The following is a 16,961-nucleotide window of genomic DNA, read 5'->3' as shown; positions in this document are numbered from 1 at the left end:
GATCACACTGTTGACTTGCAGGTGCTATAGGTTCTTACACAAGTACGTGTCCGATATACCATTGACCTTTGTTAACCTAAACTATACCTAGGTTGCTCCTTTGGAAATCAGGGATGTATTTTTTTGTAGAAGCACTGTTATAAAATAGAGTCTCAGATATTAGTCCAGATTTAGCATAGCTAGTATATGAATTGGGCCAGTCTTACTGCTGAGTTTTGAATTGGCATTGGTGATGAGGTGAGCAAAGACATAGAGTCGAGCAGGAAAAAAAATGAAAAAAAAAAAAAAAAAAAGGAGACCTTCCCTATTAAGCAGGGGAAATGTTGAAATAAGGATTCAAAATAGAGATGAAGCTTCTCTCATGACTTCTCAGTTCCATGCTAACCCACAGCCTGGGTTTCCCTCACTGGCAACTCCCCATGTTGTACAAGGTCCTCAGATAGGTGTTAAGAAGGAAAACACCCGATTCTGTCTAATTGGTTTTGACTGCTGTATTACCTCTAATCCTCTTAAAGGGCTGAAAAGGAATTCTTGCTAATCTAAAGAGCTGGAACTGGCTGCATTTTAAGAGTGTAGCAAGAGAAGTGCAAACATCCTGTGGTGTGAAGGCAGCACGCTAGGTGGCTGTGCTGATCGCCATGTGATTCGGGCCACTTGAGTCCTCAGTTGACATCTGTGCTCCTTCTTCCCTGGGTGATTTTGTTGCTTCATAAACTCCTGCTTGTCCCTGAGGGTGAAGTTCAAATGTCACCTCAGCTGGCACACTGTCACAGTCTTCTGCGCTCTCAAAACATGTGGCTGTGATTTAATGAAGCCAGAACTCTATATTTAATAAAGGAGGATGGGGAGAAAGAACGGGGAGCGAAGAGGCGGTGGAGGAAGAAGAGAAAAGGCAAAGATGAAGGGGGAAAAAAGGTAGAGAAAAAAGTTTTCTCCTCTGCTCTCTCTCCCTTGCCCTCATGAGCTCTAACTCATACCCAATAATATTATTAATACATGGTGTTTAGTGTTTACTCATAATGAATTTTGCCTTTTTAAAAACTGGTGATATTTAATACTTAGAAAGTGTGAATTGTTAAAATCTTCATCTTAACTTATACATATTTTTAATTAAGTAAAGAAACAAATTGTTCCCTAAAAGGAAAACCCCTCTGGGAGCCGGCTGCCTTAATACTTTCTATCCTACTTACCTGTTTTCTTATGGAGTCTCCTATGGTATCTGTGGCTTGGTGGATATTTATGGAGGAAGTGACTAAGACATAGTCTGGAGCACAGGTTTTCAGAATTTCCATTCCCCTGCATTTCCCCAAATAGATAAGCAGAGAAGGTATAAAAATGAGCATTTAGAGTTGAATTTAGTGACATAGAATCACATTTTTGACTATTAAAAATTCATTTTTTCCTCCTCTCTTCCATTCTACATTTCCAGGGTAATGTCAGCCATATGTCAGATGTGAGATAGACCCGACAAAGGTTACATTCAGGAGAGGTGGACAGAGGACATACACTAATTATAAACTGGGTCTCACTAAATACGTGTGTGTGTGCGTGTGTGTGTGTGTGTTTGTGTGTAATGAATTATTGTAAATGTATCTGCTTATTTGATTTGGACATTGACTTTACAATGTATATGGAGTTTATGTAAATGAGAATGAACATTCTGGCTTACATAATACTGAAACAGCATTTTTTAAAGGAATCCCATCATACTTGCCCCCAATTGGCACAATCTCCTATTCGCAAATTACTGCAATTGCTTATTCATCATCTCCCGCTGTAGACCATGAACTTCGAGAGGGCAAAAGTACCTTTTATCATCTTGGTACTTCCCAGTACTTAGCAAAGTTCTTAATATAAGACAGGTGTTCAATAAATATTGAATGACTGAATGGAAATTGTCCAAATGTTCTGCCTTCTGTGGAATCTTGTCATCCTTCTGAATTCACAGATCATCTAATAGTTATTATTAAATTATTAATTCAATTAAACAGACGCTCCCGTGGGGCTCCTGGAAGGGCCTCTACTCTGTAGCTGCAAAGTCAGCAAGCAGAGTCACTTAGGAAATTATTGTGATGGGGCGTTTCTCCGTACCTCTGAACCTCATTTTTAATTTAACAGACATGTTCCTAAATGGATAATAAGTTGTGATTTTTGTGATACTTACTAATTGCTTCAAGGAAACTCAATTCCTAATACAGATATTCTTTATAAAAGTGAAGGGGAATGGGATAGGCTGCTGATGGGTACTAAGGAGGACATGTATTGCATGGTGCACTGGGTGTTATACGCAAGTAATGAATCATGGAACTTTACATCAAAAACTAGGGATGTACTGTATGGTGACTAACATAATATATTAAAAAATATTATTATAAAAAAAAATGAAGAATCATGTGTCCCCATCCGTAGTCTGTGCAGTTTATGTGTGGTTTTGGGTTCTAGCAAGTTTTTTGAACTCTAGATACACTTCATTGCTGAATTAGCACCTTCATACAATATCTCTCTGCTGTTCTCAAAAGTCTAAATTACAGATACACATTAGTGGAGCTTACTAAAATCATTTACTCCAGATTTTCTTTATTCTTTTCATAAAACTACACTGTAGCTGAACAAAAAAAAGATCCATAACCCCAGAAAAGAAGGTTTGGTTTAGGATTCAAGAGAGAATACATTGGTCTTCTAGATTCCATTGAACTCCCTGGGCTGTTGACAGTAATTTTTTTTTCTTTTTTTTTGGCTTGCGGAGATGGGCTTCATTGTCCCTGCAGTGTGTATAGAGGTTTCTATCCCCTGAGGCATATAGTTTGGAAGATGGGTTTTCCCCAGGATCCTTCCTTACCACCTTCCCTGCCTCGAGATGGATAACTTTAGTCAACTTAGAGAACAGCCAGGAACATAGAGACTGAGGCCTGGAGGGAATGAATGGCAGGAATTGGCCAGTATACACCACCAGCACCCAAGGGAACATGTGTGGGAGGGGTGCAGTGGACTGGAGATGTAGACAGTGTTTCTCAAAGTGTGGTTGGCAACCAGTAGCATCCACATCACCTACAAACTTGTTAGAAATGCACATTATTTGGCCCACCCTTGACCTACAGTATTAGTACCTCCAGGGGTGGCATCCAGCAGTTTGTGTTTTGATAAGCCCTCTGGGGCCTTCTGATGCCTGCAACAATTTGAGAACCACTTCTCTTCTGAGCCACTTCATTTCCTTTTATCCCCTCTATGCCTTGTTCCAGCCACTGCTTACGGCCATCTGCTCTGCATGGGCTCCAGCAGATTTCCTACAGGTGCAACCTGACCGTCCCTTGCCTCCTGCTGTGTCCTGCACACCATGCCTCCTGTCCTAGAGCTAAGCCTTGGATTCCCAAGGCACAAAAAGAATATGGGCTTCAGCTCAGTATCCACACATAAGTAATCTGAATATATGGGAAATTCCCACCTTCCCTAAGCACGTATCTTTGACAAATAGGAGATAGGAACTGGGGAATATATTCTACTCATTTCCTCCCTTTGGATAGGCTGTCTGGAGATGCTCTTTGTATGGTTTCTTAACGAGATCAAGCAATCAGTAGCCATCATCTCAAAAACATATTCTTGGAGTTTATTTTTCTGCTCTGCCTCACTCCCCTGTCCCTCAGATCTCTCAGGCATTGCATTTCCTAAAACACTAGGGGAGCGCAGAAGCCTTTGTCTCAGGCTCTAATTTCTGGGGGAACCAAGCTTAAAATAAAAGATGCCCAGTGCATGCACTATCGTTCATTGCACCATCATTCCTGCAGCTCTGATGTGTACTTTTCATACAGGAGAAATATGCAGAATTAATGCTACTATAATAAAATAGTATAGAACTTTGTAACATTGAACATTAACATTAAATGATGGAGCAAATGCATGACAGCACGCTGAGACATTGAATATATGCATTTAATTTTCTATTTGTTAGGCAGTTCTAGGAAATAATCAGATTTTAACATGCCATTTTTTCCTTTTGTTCTGCATCATCACAAAACTGGACAGAGTTATGAGTTTTCAGTAGAATCATAAAGTTTTGAATACCATTCAGGAATAAGGAGCATATTCGTGAGCCCTGGATTAATCTTAGTTTTCAATGACCTGATACTTAGGCTGTTCTTTTGGATTTCCTGTGTTAGGAGTTATTCACTTTACCAATAAGGTAATGAAGGAGAGTATACATTGCTATTTTTTCTTGGGACTCAGTGAACCTTAATAGTAATAGAGTTCTGGAGTGATGAAACCCCCCCCCCAAGGGTGAAGCTACACATATAAAGACATGATAATAATTTTGGTGATCTACCTGAGGGACAGAAATACTCAGTGATTCCTCTTTTGTCTGAAAAAGTCATGGTACTTGCTATACTGCCTAAATCACTGCAAGGGAATGTGTCCAGCTCTGAGAAAAATATTTCTAAGATCGTGCCATTTTTGTGATTTGGAAGATGGTTTCAAAAAGCCTCCAAAGTAAAATATCTCCTTAGCCTGTTCACCACCATGTCTTAATATTCCCCATTAGGGATCCCTTTCCTTTCCACCCCCCACCCGTATTAAGATACAGTTGACAAATATATTGTGTAAATTTAAGGGGTAAAGCATTTTGATTTGATTTGATACACTTAAATACTGCAAGATGATTACCACCGTGGGGTTAGCTAACACCTCCCTCAGGTCACGTAATTGCTGTATCTTTTTGGGGTGAGGACATTTAACATGTACTCTCTTAGCAGCTTTCAAGTTGGTAATACAGTATTAGTAGCTATCATCACCATGCTGTACATTAGGTCCCCAGAACTGACTCATCCAATAGCTGGAAGTTTGCTTTCTTCAACATCTTCCCATTTTCCCCACCCTGCAACTTCTGGTAACCATTGTTTTAGGCTCTATTTTGTAAGTAAGGCCTTTTTAGATCTCACGAACAGATTTCCTCCTTTTTAATGGCTGAATAATATTCCATTGTGTCTACCACTTTCTACCCATTCATCCATTGACAGATGGTTAGGTGGATTCCATACCTTAGCGATTGTGAATACTGCTGCAATGAACGCAGGAATGCAGATATATTTTGAAGGTCCTGTCTTCATGTCCTTTGGATGTGTACTCAGAAGTGGGATTGCTGAATCGTGCGGTACTTTCCTTTTTAATTTTTTGAGGGACCTCCACGCTGTTTTCCACAATAGCTGCATCGATTGACATGTCTACTCGTAGGCCAAAGAATAGGGACCCCTTCCTTCACCAGAAGATTTGGTGTCCAGAAGCCCAGTATTAAAAATTTTATTATACCTGGGGAGAATGGTGCAACTCTTACTACTATATTGTGAATTTGCTTACAAATGAATAGATACCAATGCCCTCAGGTGATAGGTGGGGTTAGGCAAATCCATTAGGAGAAGGAAGAAGAAAAAATGCTTTAAGTGACTTCTTTGGATATGCAAAAGGGATTTAAGTGGAAAAGGAATATTTTTTCATTTCTTCCATTGATACCACCCCACAACTATCCAGTTCCATGCATCTTCTCTAAGCCTTCTATAGTTAGCCGGCTATGGTATATTTGGGACATGCATTAAGATTTTTTTCTTGCATTCTCAGACTGTTTCATATCTCAACATTTATGGTCTCAACCTAAACCTGTCTACGTTTCATATTTCCTCCTAACGATTTTATGACCATTTCTCTGCTGCTAGTTCTGACCCCAGTCCACAATTTATCTCTGGTCAACCCTCCATCTATGATTTACTAGATTCTCATCAGAACTCTACATGATTCCTGAAATGCAGATCCATCAGTGAGGATGTCCTCACAAACTCACAGCCCCATCCGCAAAGTTCATGGCAACGAAGTGGGTGATAGGATAAATGATAGAGATACTTACTTGGGGAGAGGAAGGGATAGAAAGTTAGTCCTTTGGGATTTTACATCTTAGAAGTGGGAAGGGGAAAAAAAGAAAAAATTACCAACTGGTCATGAGATGGGGACAGATTAAAACAAAGAAATGCCATTTATTTAAACTTCTTTAAAAAATCTCACTGTAACTACACACATTTCTGTGGATTTCCAAAGATCGCTTTTAATGATAATTTTTATTAGTTTAAAAATGTTTATCCAATCTACATATGCTATATTGGTTTTAACCACTTTTCTATATGTGTCTCTGTTGATCCCAGTTTTTCAAATTTAAAAGGTATTGCAATGAAAATCTGGTTCTGCATCAATATGGTCCTCTTGTGTGGAATTTTGGTCTTAGGATACATATTCCCAAGGGTGGCACTACTGAGTCAAACTGGATGAACATGTTGCTTTTGCTACATATTGTGTATTACACAGCAAACAGCTGTGTTCAGTTGTATTAGTTTAATTACAGTCTCACAAGGTGTGAGTGCTTGTACTGAAGCAAAATTGTTTTACCCATAGACGAAGAATACAGTGGTATCATAAAAAATGTTTATATTCTACTTTTTGTATTCTATTACTTTACTAACTGACAAAATTGTGCATTACCCATGTCTTTATAATCTCGGCTTATATAAATTTTTTTCTCATAATTTTTGCCTTTAAATGAAGAGCTAGACCCCATTAAATAATCTTTAATAACCACAAACTCTTTAAAATCATGTTTGATGTAAATGTTTTCCCAGCATCAATTTTATCTTAGTTGCTTTCATTTGTGCATAATTTTTTTATTACTTTATATTGTTAACCTGTCAATTTGTTTCAAATCTCTCTTCTTCCCCATTTCTACAAGTTGGCATGTCCATAGGATGAATACTGTGTTTATCATCTCTTCTATATTAATTTTTATTCATTAGTGATTTTGTCTCCCTCTCCTTTGGCCTTACATAGCAGTTATATGTAATTGATTCCTAAGCTTTATGTCCTGATTTAGCCTTTCTCTTGAGTTTCATATACAGCTGCAGCTGAGTTTCACAGGCGTCCACCTTGCTTCAACTCTTGCTCACGAAAATACCCAGCAGAGCACGGAGTCAGGCCCTTTATTTGCAGAGCTCAGATCATATGATTCACCTACATAAAACCTTCCATTGCTTTCTCATCCCCCATAAAATGCAATCCAGACTTGTTGCCCTGCTCAGTAGGTCTGCATGATGGATCCACACCCCTGAATTCATGCCACCCTAGTCCTTGTTCATTTTTCTGTATTCACACTGCTTGTTTTTCTCTCCTCAAACCTGTTGAGTTTGCTCCACCCCAGGCTTTTGCTTCCGCTTCTGCTGGACTCTCAGTGGAATGCTTCTCCTTCTGACATGTGCATGCCTGCCATGTTTTTTGTCAGGTCATAGTTCAAAAGTCATCTTCTTCACTGTCCATCCTCAGACACTTTCCCCGATCATAAAAACAAAAAACAAAACAAGACAAAACCCTTTCAAGTCACTGTCTGTAAAGTATCATGTTATTTTATCTTAATAACAGTACTGTCTGATATCGTCATTGTTTTATGTTTTCTTTTTAAATGGAGATTGTCTGTTCTTATTTTACTGAAATAAGTTTCAAGAGAATAGCCATCCGGCCTGCCCCTGCTCAGTTCATCATGTTTTCTCCATCATCTTGAATAGTGGAAGTAACTCAATCATCAATTGTTGAATGATGAGATTAAAGAGTTTTTCTATTGCTGTGAATCTCAGAGTGTCATCTTGTAATGAAACTGGACATCAGTCCTTTATTTTACTTGCTGGCATTTCATTTCATAATTTCTCTCTTAATTTAAATTTAAAATTTTTAATAGGAAATTGATTGGCAAGCTCCCAGAACTTTGAGGTAGAAAAATTTTTGTACACCTGTCTCTTTCCCACACATTGCTGTTGTCTCTCTCTCTTGTTCCCACTTCCCTCATTCAAATAGGGAACAAGTATTTTTAGATTCTTGTCTTAGGGCTTCCAGAGTTTTTGTGAGTCTACAAATAACTACCAGCAAATATTCTTAGTTTCTATCTCTTTTTAAAACACAAAAGATAGCATAATATAAATACTGTCTTGACTTACACTTCTTTTATTTAATTATATATCCTGGAGAGCTTATGGAATGTTCTCCCATTCTTTCCATAGCTGCATTATATTCCTGTTGAGAGGCTGTTCCATAAGTAATTTAAACAGTCCTTGTCTCTACTGATAGGAATTTCCTTTCATTATTTTACTTTTATTAATTTGCAGAGAATTGCCTTATACCTATTTCATTAGGCACGTGGGCATGTCTCTAGGACACTACCCAAATCAGAACTGCTATGTCAAAATTAGCTTTATACTTTTGATGGCTTTTCCTCCATGAACTTTATACAAATTACATGACCATCAGTGATATATGGTGACTTTCTTCACAGCTTTACCAATAGGAAGTTTTATCAAGTATTTGGACTTTTGCCAATTTAATAGATTAAAAATGGAATAGTTTATCTTCCTATGATTAGGGATGAAACATTGTTAAATATATTTAAAAGCCATTTCTGTTTTCTTTCTACAAAGTAGTCTTTGCTAAATTTTTTCTATGTGATTCATGTATTCACTCAACAAACATTTCCAACATGGCAGGCAGTGTTTTATGTATTTGGAATATAGTAAGCATATACATGAGATATACAGTGTGTGGGGGTGTACATTCCTCTTGGCCATGCATAAATTTTGCTATAATGTATTTTTGACTTTATTTCTAAAGCTTGCCCAGGAAGTTTCTGCTGCTGGCCTGCATACAAAGTGTATAACTTTTGCACTTAGTGAATGAATGCCTCTTTTTCAGGAGAAGTATTTTTTTTGTCTTCAAAGAAATGCTACTGCTGGGCCTCTTCTCTTTTTTCTTCCTCTTATGCAGCTTCTGCCAAATCCCACTGACCTACAGTCAATACACATGTATTTGTTATATACGTAGTATATCCCTCTTCTACTTTTATTGAATATGGGGTGTTTAGAAGTGATCTTTATTGCCTTTATGTAATGTATAGGAGGAACAGGTATGGGGGCAGGGAGTTGGTAGAGATAGCCATATTCATACCAGAGGTCTCTATGCATTTATTTATTTTTATAAGAAAAATAAAATCACACCCTTAAGTAGCCAAAATTCATAAAAAATAGCCAGAAGAAATGTTTGGCTCTAACCCCAGTGGCCCGATAGAGGATCAATAAAAGAAAGACTCATTTTTCAAAGAGCACTGATACTGAAAGTGAATTCTCCAGTCAGAAGATCAAGAAGGTATGAGACATAGACTTGGCAAGAGCAAAATGGCAGCAAACCGTCTAAGATGATGTATATAAGATATCTCTCCAATATCATCACTAGCAAAAAGTAAAACTATAAAGATGTCAAACATAGTTAGACCTTCAATAGAAATGAGAATCACATGAGATGAGACTCTCATAATGTTTAGCTATGGCTTTGGAAAAAGTAAGTGAAGTTTCTCTTTCTTGAGTGATGTGAAAAGTATTTGGGTCGGGTGTGTTAGGTCTTGGCACTGCCTGTTTTGCATAGCATATATTCCTAGGCATATTGACAGAGTTAGTGGTTGAAATAAAAAGGAAATTTTGATCACAATTCACCCAAGTAGTTGAGGACTAGGTTTGATGGATATCCACCACTGCTTCCTCTTCTGTCCCCCCTCCCCCCATAATGAAGTGAATATGGTCAACATTTGATTTTCTGGGGCAAATTAACTGGTTTACAAATGGTGGTGGTTCAAACACAGACTAATCAGGATAGTCTTCTTTTCTCAGCCAATCTCTATTTTCAGACAGTAGTTTTGTAAAACTGGTTATCACTCTGCTCTCTTACTGGGAGGCTTATGGTCTTCAGTAGGGTAGAGGAAGACCAGAGGGCAACAAAGCACGGATGTAACGTGGTTGATATATTCAGAGCCTGAGTTCTAACCAACTAATGTCCACCTAGATCTCTTCTTATACATTTTTTTTATTGGAATTCTTGTACTTTTTTTTTTTTTTGATTTTATGATCCATTTGCTTGAACAAAATGCAAAAGTAAATTCACTGGTTTTCTGCTCTAATAAAATGAGGACCTCATGGACATAGTTGTGAAACAGAAGATTCCACTTCGTGAATTATCCTCAGTAATACAACTGATGGGTGATACCATTTTAACTAGACACTAGCAGAGTGAGGTTTGTAAGACACAAGACCCATGTTGGCATTTGTCAATAAATAAGACCGTGCACTCCCTGTTTGTGATGATGGATGTAGAAATGGGTATTGAGGGTGAACAGCCCCAGATGGGAGTAACCTGGAACCTGTGTTGAGGATAATTTAATTAGTTAAAAGTACATTCTTTTTAATTTTTTCTGAATAAAGTTGACACACGATGTTACATTAGTGTCAGGTGTATAGTATGGTGATTCAGCAACTCTACACATTATGCTGTGCTCACCGCAAGTCAGAGACCACCTATTACCCTCCAACACTATTACGGCATCGCGGTGTCACACTATTACGATATTCCCTATGCCTTATCTCTTATTCCTGTGACTTCCACAACTGGAAGTCTGTAGCTCCTACTGCCCTTGACCCATTTTTCCCATCCTCCAACACTCTTCCATGTGGCAACCATTGGTTTGTTCTCTGTATTTATAGATCTGATTTTGCTTTTTGTTTCTTTATTCATTTGGGGTTTTTTGGATTCCACAAATGAGTGAAATGATATGTTCCTTGTCTTAGTCTTAGTTAACTTACCATAATACCCTCGAGGTCCATCTGTATTGCACGTGGCAAGATCTCACGCTTTTTACGGCTGCATAATTTTCCATTGTTTGTATATGTATCTGTGTGTGTATATGTATGTCCAAGCTCCATCAATCCTAAATTCAGTACATACAAGCCAGATCTTTCTTGACTATTCATTAGAAAAACAGTTAGTAGGGAATAACCTAACCAGAAGGCTACAGGACATAGTTTTAAGTCGATTTATCTGGAACTTTCCATCTCTGATTTTAACAGTGAGTAATGTTTTTACAATCACAGCATCTTTTTTTCTTAAAACTGTAGATATTTTACCAAGGGAAGGCATCCTCTGGTCTCAACTGTAATATGACACATTTTATTAATGACTGAAACTCTTTATCTATATACACAAGTAAGTGTGTTTAAAAATAAATTTAGATCAATAGGACACTGGCAGCCAGATAATGAAATAAAGGATCTTTACAATTTAAATGGACAAAATTTGATTTTTCTTGCTGTGCTTCATGTCTCTCAAGTGCAGGCATTAGCATTTTAGAGGGTATTCCACTCAAAAGAAGTGTGTTGTCATGTACTGAGTAATGATCAGAGAAGGACATAAACTTTATTTTGTATGATACTTTCAAAAATGCATTTTTTCTCTAACTGAGGAGAATGTACCACTTCTCAATTCATTGTACTCATAATGTAGAAAATCAGTGAATTAAGGTAATTATTCAGAAAATTTACAACAGCAAAGACCCTCGGTGAATCTGAATGATAATTTGAAGAAAGTACACTTTCTGGCTAAGTAGGTATTTCATGCTTTGAAATCAGAAGAGAGTCACAAAATTAGTGAGTTTAAGTGTGTGCATGTATTTTATTTTATATTATGTATTTATTGTGGCAATGATGGCAGTAAAAAATAAAACATACGGTATTATATGTAGATATATAACAACTTTAGAATCATGTGTTTCTCCCATTGAATCACATTTTTCTATTATTTCCATATCTTTCTCACAATAAATACTAGAATACTAGAATATTTTCTAGTATCCAATACATAGAATCAGATAAAAATAAATGACTTTTTATTTACACAGAAGTGTAAATTCATAGTGTTCTGGAAAATCACAATTTTTGAAGAAATAAGAAAACTGCAATGAAGAGGTAGAAATTTTGAAACTACCTTATCCTGCATTCAGTTTGGACAGTGTGGGCTCTTTCTTTTAAGGTGATTTCCTTTGAGATTAATATGAAGAAACTGCCTAAACTAGTCTCTTCTCCCTCTTTAACTTTGCTGACTTATAAGAGTTGTTTTTTTTTTTTTAATTTCACCCCAGAAAGTGTTTTAAAAGATTTTTTTGTTACACAATTTAAAATATTAAGTATGACTCCAGGAAGGTCATCACATTTACCTTATAAGGCAGATGACTGAAAGCTAAGCTAGGGGCAAAATGTTTCATATTTTTACCCTCAAACATGTCCCTGTTATTATCTCTTCCGGGTCTTTCCCTGGTACCTGTTCTGTGTACAAGTGTTGCAGGTTCGTGATCTTCACTCCTGAGGCTTCTTGTTTCCCAAATCCATAAAATTGAATTAACTCTTAACATACGCAGGGTTTCATTTCTTCTATGACATAAGCACTGGAAGACCATTGGCATTCTCTCCCACCGTTTTCTGCATCACTGTTTAAAAGTTAAAGAAAAGCACTTCATGATTATTTGAAAACCAGGGACTTGTCAGAAGCCTTATGTTGCAAATATTTCCTGTGAAGAGTTTTGTCACTCAAAGTTAGCCTTTGGCTGGAGGGTATTTAACCAGTGGCAACATGACTGTAAACATCTCTCACTGGCCTCCTTGCCAACTTCCTACCCCATTTATCAGTAAGAGTCACAGTTTTGCTATGAAATATTCATGTGTGGAATGTCAGTCTGCTCCATCCTGTCAAGTGGATGACAGTCTGTGAGGTGCCTGTGCATGTCAAGTAAGCACCCTTACCCTTTCTCCCCAAGTACATCTTCTCTCTCTTTGGGATTGAAACAATGTGCCGCCATTTTCCACTGTACTGTGCAGTGAGTATAGATTTTTGTAGATTGGACTGTTTTCATCTCCATTCCAGTAAAACAGTTGGCATTATTGTCTTGAACATTTTGCGAAGCCATTGATGGATAAAAGGAGGTGATGTCATTGGCCTTTCTTACAAATATTCTGGAAAGGTTCGTTAGGTTATTCAGGACCTACGGAGACACATGGTGAGTTTTACTGGCTCCACAGTGCCTGGTACTCTGGTTCTGAGTCTGATCCTTGAGAAACCTGCAGTAGAATCATCTTCTCAGAACTCCAGGGTTGAGGCCAAGGCAACTACTTCGCACATGAATTTTCATTGAATATTGTCACGTGGAGACACCTCACCTGGCATCTTTACAGTCTGGTTCTAACAATATTCTGCTGCCCTTACTTGATCACTACATTCCTGGAATGCTAAACTTTTCATATTCTTTGGCATGCTAACTTCTGTCTCTCCTCCATGCCTTCATGGTTTTCCCTGCCTAGACTACCCATGCCCCCTAATGTATTTGAAAAACTCTCGCTCATTCTTTAAAACCCAGTTTGAATATTTTCCCAAAATTTGAGCCTGGAGTCTGTTAACCCCATCTTTCACGTACCTACAGCTCTTGGTGTGTTTCTAGAATCACTTTTTTTTTTTTTTTTTTTAAATTAGGTTGCAATGAAGTATTTGCTAACCTGATTCACTCTTGGATTTTGAATTCTCACGAACAAGAATTGTATATCATCCTCTTAATTTCTGGGATTATTGGATTTATTTTTTAACAGCATTTATTTTATTTATGACAATCTTTTAGCCTCAAACTTAGAAAATACTTTTAAATATTCTATAGAAATGTGAATGCTTTCCATAATATGTAAGGTAAAATTTGCACACTTCTTCCTTTAAATATACCTTTTAATTTAGGGATCATTTTTAGAGCTTTCCAAAATTAAATCTGTAGCAAATCAGAGTTCATAGATTTCAGCTTCATTTGTTATGATACAGGACAAATAATGCCCCTTTATAGCCGTGAGATACCTGTCAATTGTTGTCACTGAAATTCAATTTGCAAGTTATTTTGAAGAATTATGTGATTTCTTCAAAAGTTCGCTTAAGCTCTTATTTTTTATTAATGAACCTTGATAAGAGCCATCAGAGATCAACTTTCATTAGCTTATCTTTAGGTTGAGACAAAACCATTTACTTTTCATGAGCCCACAGAGATGGAGAGTCTGTAGCCTGAATTTCAGTGATTCACAGTGCTCACTACCAAGACAATTTTATTTATTTTTAATCTGGCTCACTCAGCAGAAGTCTATTTTCTTTGGTCCTGTTTTCAGAAAAAAAAAAAAAAAGTAAGGAAAACAGGAGGTCACCATCCTCTGCATAGAAACCCCTCATATATTTGATGACTCTCAGTAAGCCATCCGCCTTCAGGCTTAAGGATCTCTGTCCCTTTAACCTCCAGAATGACTCCTGTTTTCCACCTGTGAATCATCTTTGTAGCTCTTCTCTGAACACCATCCTGACTCCCATAAGTCGTGGATTCCATATGCTTTTCTAGGTGAAGAGACAGTACTTTTTTTTTTTTTCTGCTTAAAAACAAAGCAGCATTTTTCTGTAGGCAGTTTAAGAGTTTCAGAGTCCCACATTTTCCAGAACATTCCTCACTGGAAATTCTTCCATGTGCTCTAAAGAAAATTAAATACTTACAAGTGAAAGAGGTTATTTTCTTAATTTCCTTTTTTGAATAGTTCACTGCTACTGCATAGAAATAAAACTGATTTCATGTCCTGCAATTTTACTCAATTTGTTTACAAGTCCTACCGGACATTTGTGTGTGTGTGTGTGTGTGTGTACGTGCAGAGTCTTTAGGGTTTTGCAAGATCATGTCATTTGCAAACAAATAATTTTATTTCTTCCTTTCTGGTTTGAATGGCTTTTATATTCTTATTTATAATAGAATCAAAAAGAATAAAATGTTTAGGAATAAACTTAACTAAGAAGATAAGACATCTGTACCTTGAAAACTATAAAATATTGATGAAAAAATTAAAGACACAAATACTAAGTAGAAAGACATCCCTTGTTTATGGATTGGAATACTTAATATTGTTAAAATGCCCCTACTACCCAAAGTGATCTACAGATTCAATGCAATCCTTATCAAAATACCAAGACATTCTTTATAGAACAATGTTGATGGTTGCTGACCCATGAGGGTGGTGGTTGCTGACCCATGAGGGTGGTAGTTGCTGAAGGTTGGGGTCGTTGTGCTTTTTCTTAAAATAGACATCAATGAAGTTTGCTGCGTGGATTGACTCTTTCTTTTACAAATGATTTCTCTGTAGCGTGTGATGCTGTTTGATAGCATTTTACCCACACTAGTACTTCTTTCAAAATTGGAGTCAGTCCTCTCGAGCCCTGCTGCTGGTTTACCAACCAAGCTAATGGAATATTCTAAATTCTTTGTTGTCATTTCAACAATTTTCACAGCATCTGCACCAGCTCAAGAAACCACTTGCTTTGTTCATCCATAAAAAGCAACTCTTCATTTGTTCCACTTCGATCATGAGATTGCAGAAAATCAGTCATTTCTCCAGACTCCACTTCTAATTCTTCTCTTCACATTTCCACCACATCTGCAGTGACTTCCTCCACTGAAGTCTTGAACCCCTCAAAGTCATCCATGAGGGTTGGAATCAACTTCTTCCAAACTCTGTGAATATTGATGTTTTGACCTCCATGACTCATGGATATTCTTAACGGCATCCAGAGTGGTGAACCCTTTCCAGAAGATTTTCAATTTGCTCTGCCCAGATCCATCAGAGGAATCACTCTCTATGGCAACTATAGCCTTACAAAATGTATTTCTTAAATAATAAGCCTTGCAAGTTGAAATAACTCTTTGAGTCATGGGCTGTAGAATGGATGTCATGTTAGCAAGCATGTAAACAACATTAATTTTGTTGTATATCTCCATCAGAGCTGTTGGGTCCATTGTCAGTAAGCAGTAATAGTTTGAAAAGGATTTTGTTTTTCCTAAGCAGTAGTTCTCAAGAATGGGCTTAAAGTATTCAGTAAACCATGTTGTAAGCAGATGTGCTGTCAGCCAGGCTTTGTTGTTCCATTTAAGAGCTCAAGCACAGTGGGTTGAGCTCAATTCTAAAAGGCCCTATGATTTTGGTCTGCTAATTGAACATTAGCTTCAGTTTCAAGCCACCAGCTTCATTAGCCCCTAACAAGAGAATCAGCCTGTCTTTTGAAGCTTTGAAGCCGAGCATTGACTTCTCTCAAGCTCTCAAATTCCTCGATGGTATCTTCTTCCAGTATAAAGCTCTTCATTGAGATTGAGGATATGTTGTTTAGTGTAGCTAAACCATCATGAATTATCTTAGTTCAGTGTTCTGGTAACCTCCTGCAGCTTTTCCATTAGCCCTTGCTGCTTTCTCCTTGCACTTTCATGTGACGGAGACGGCTTCCTTCCTTCCATCTCCTGAGTCTCGCCAGCTTCAAACTTCTGCAGCTTCTGATGTCCCTCAGGCTTCACAGAATTGAAGAGAGTTAGGACCTTGCTCTTGGTTAGGCTTTGGCTCGGGAGAATGTTGGGGCTGGTTTGATCTTCTGTCCAGACCACTAAAACTTTCTCCACATCAGCAATAAGGTTGTTTGGCTTCCTTAGCATTCTTGTGTTTACTGGAGTAGCACCTTTAATCTCCTTCAAGAACTTTTTCTTTGCCTTCATGACTTGGCTGTTGGGCACAAGAGAGGTCTTGATTTCAGCCTGTCCCAGCTTTTGACATGCCTTCCTCACCAAACTTCACTATTTCTAGCTTTTGATTTAAAGTGAGAGACATGTGACTCCCTTACATGTGAACCCTTAGAGGCCATGGTAGGATGATTAAATGGCCTGATTTGAATATCGTTGTGTCTCAGAGCACCGGGAGGCCTGAGGAAAGGGAGCAATATGGGGGGAACTGCCCGTCGCCAGAGCATTCAGAGCATATGTTTATCACGTAGGTTGGCCGTCCTGTGTGGGCATGGTTTGTGGAGCCCTAACACAATTACAAAAGTAGCATCAAAGATCACTGATCACATAGCAAATAATAATGGTGAAAAATATGAAATATTGTGAGAATTACCAGAATGTGATACAAAGTTGGGAAATGCTGTTGCAAAAATGGTGCTAATTGATTTGCTTAATGCAGTGTTGTCACAAACCTTCATTT

At 37.7% G+C, this 16,961-nt stretch overlaps 1 pseudogene; it reads right to left on the bottom strand.

Annotated features, from left to right (window-relative positions):
* Positions 1–616: 616 nt before the first annotated feature.
* LOC121100795 lies at positions 617–16,589 on the bottom strand (annotated as a pseudogene).
* Positions 16,590–16,961: the final 372 nt, after the last annotated feature.

Source organism: Ursus maritimus, unplaced genomic scaffold (assembly GCF_017311325.1).
Source record: "Ursus maritimus isolate PB19 unplaced genomic scaffold, ASM1731132v1 scaffold_5, whole genome shotgun sequence".
NCBI lineage: Eukaryota > Metazoa > Chordata > Mammalia > Carnivora > Ursidae > Ursus > Ursus maritimus.
This window is presented reverse-complemented; position numbering and strand designations above follow the sequence as displayed.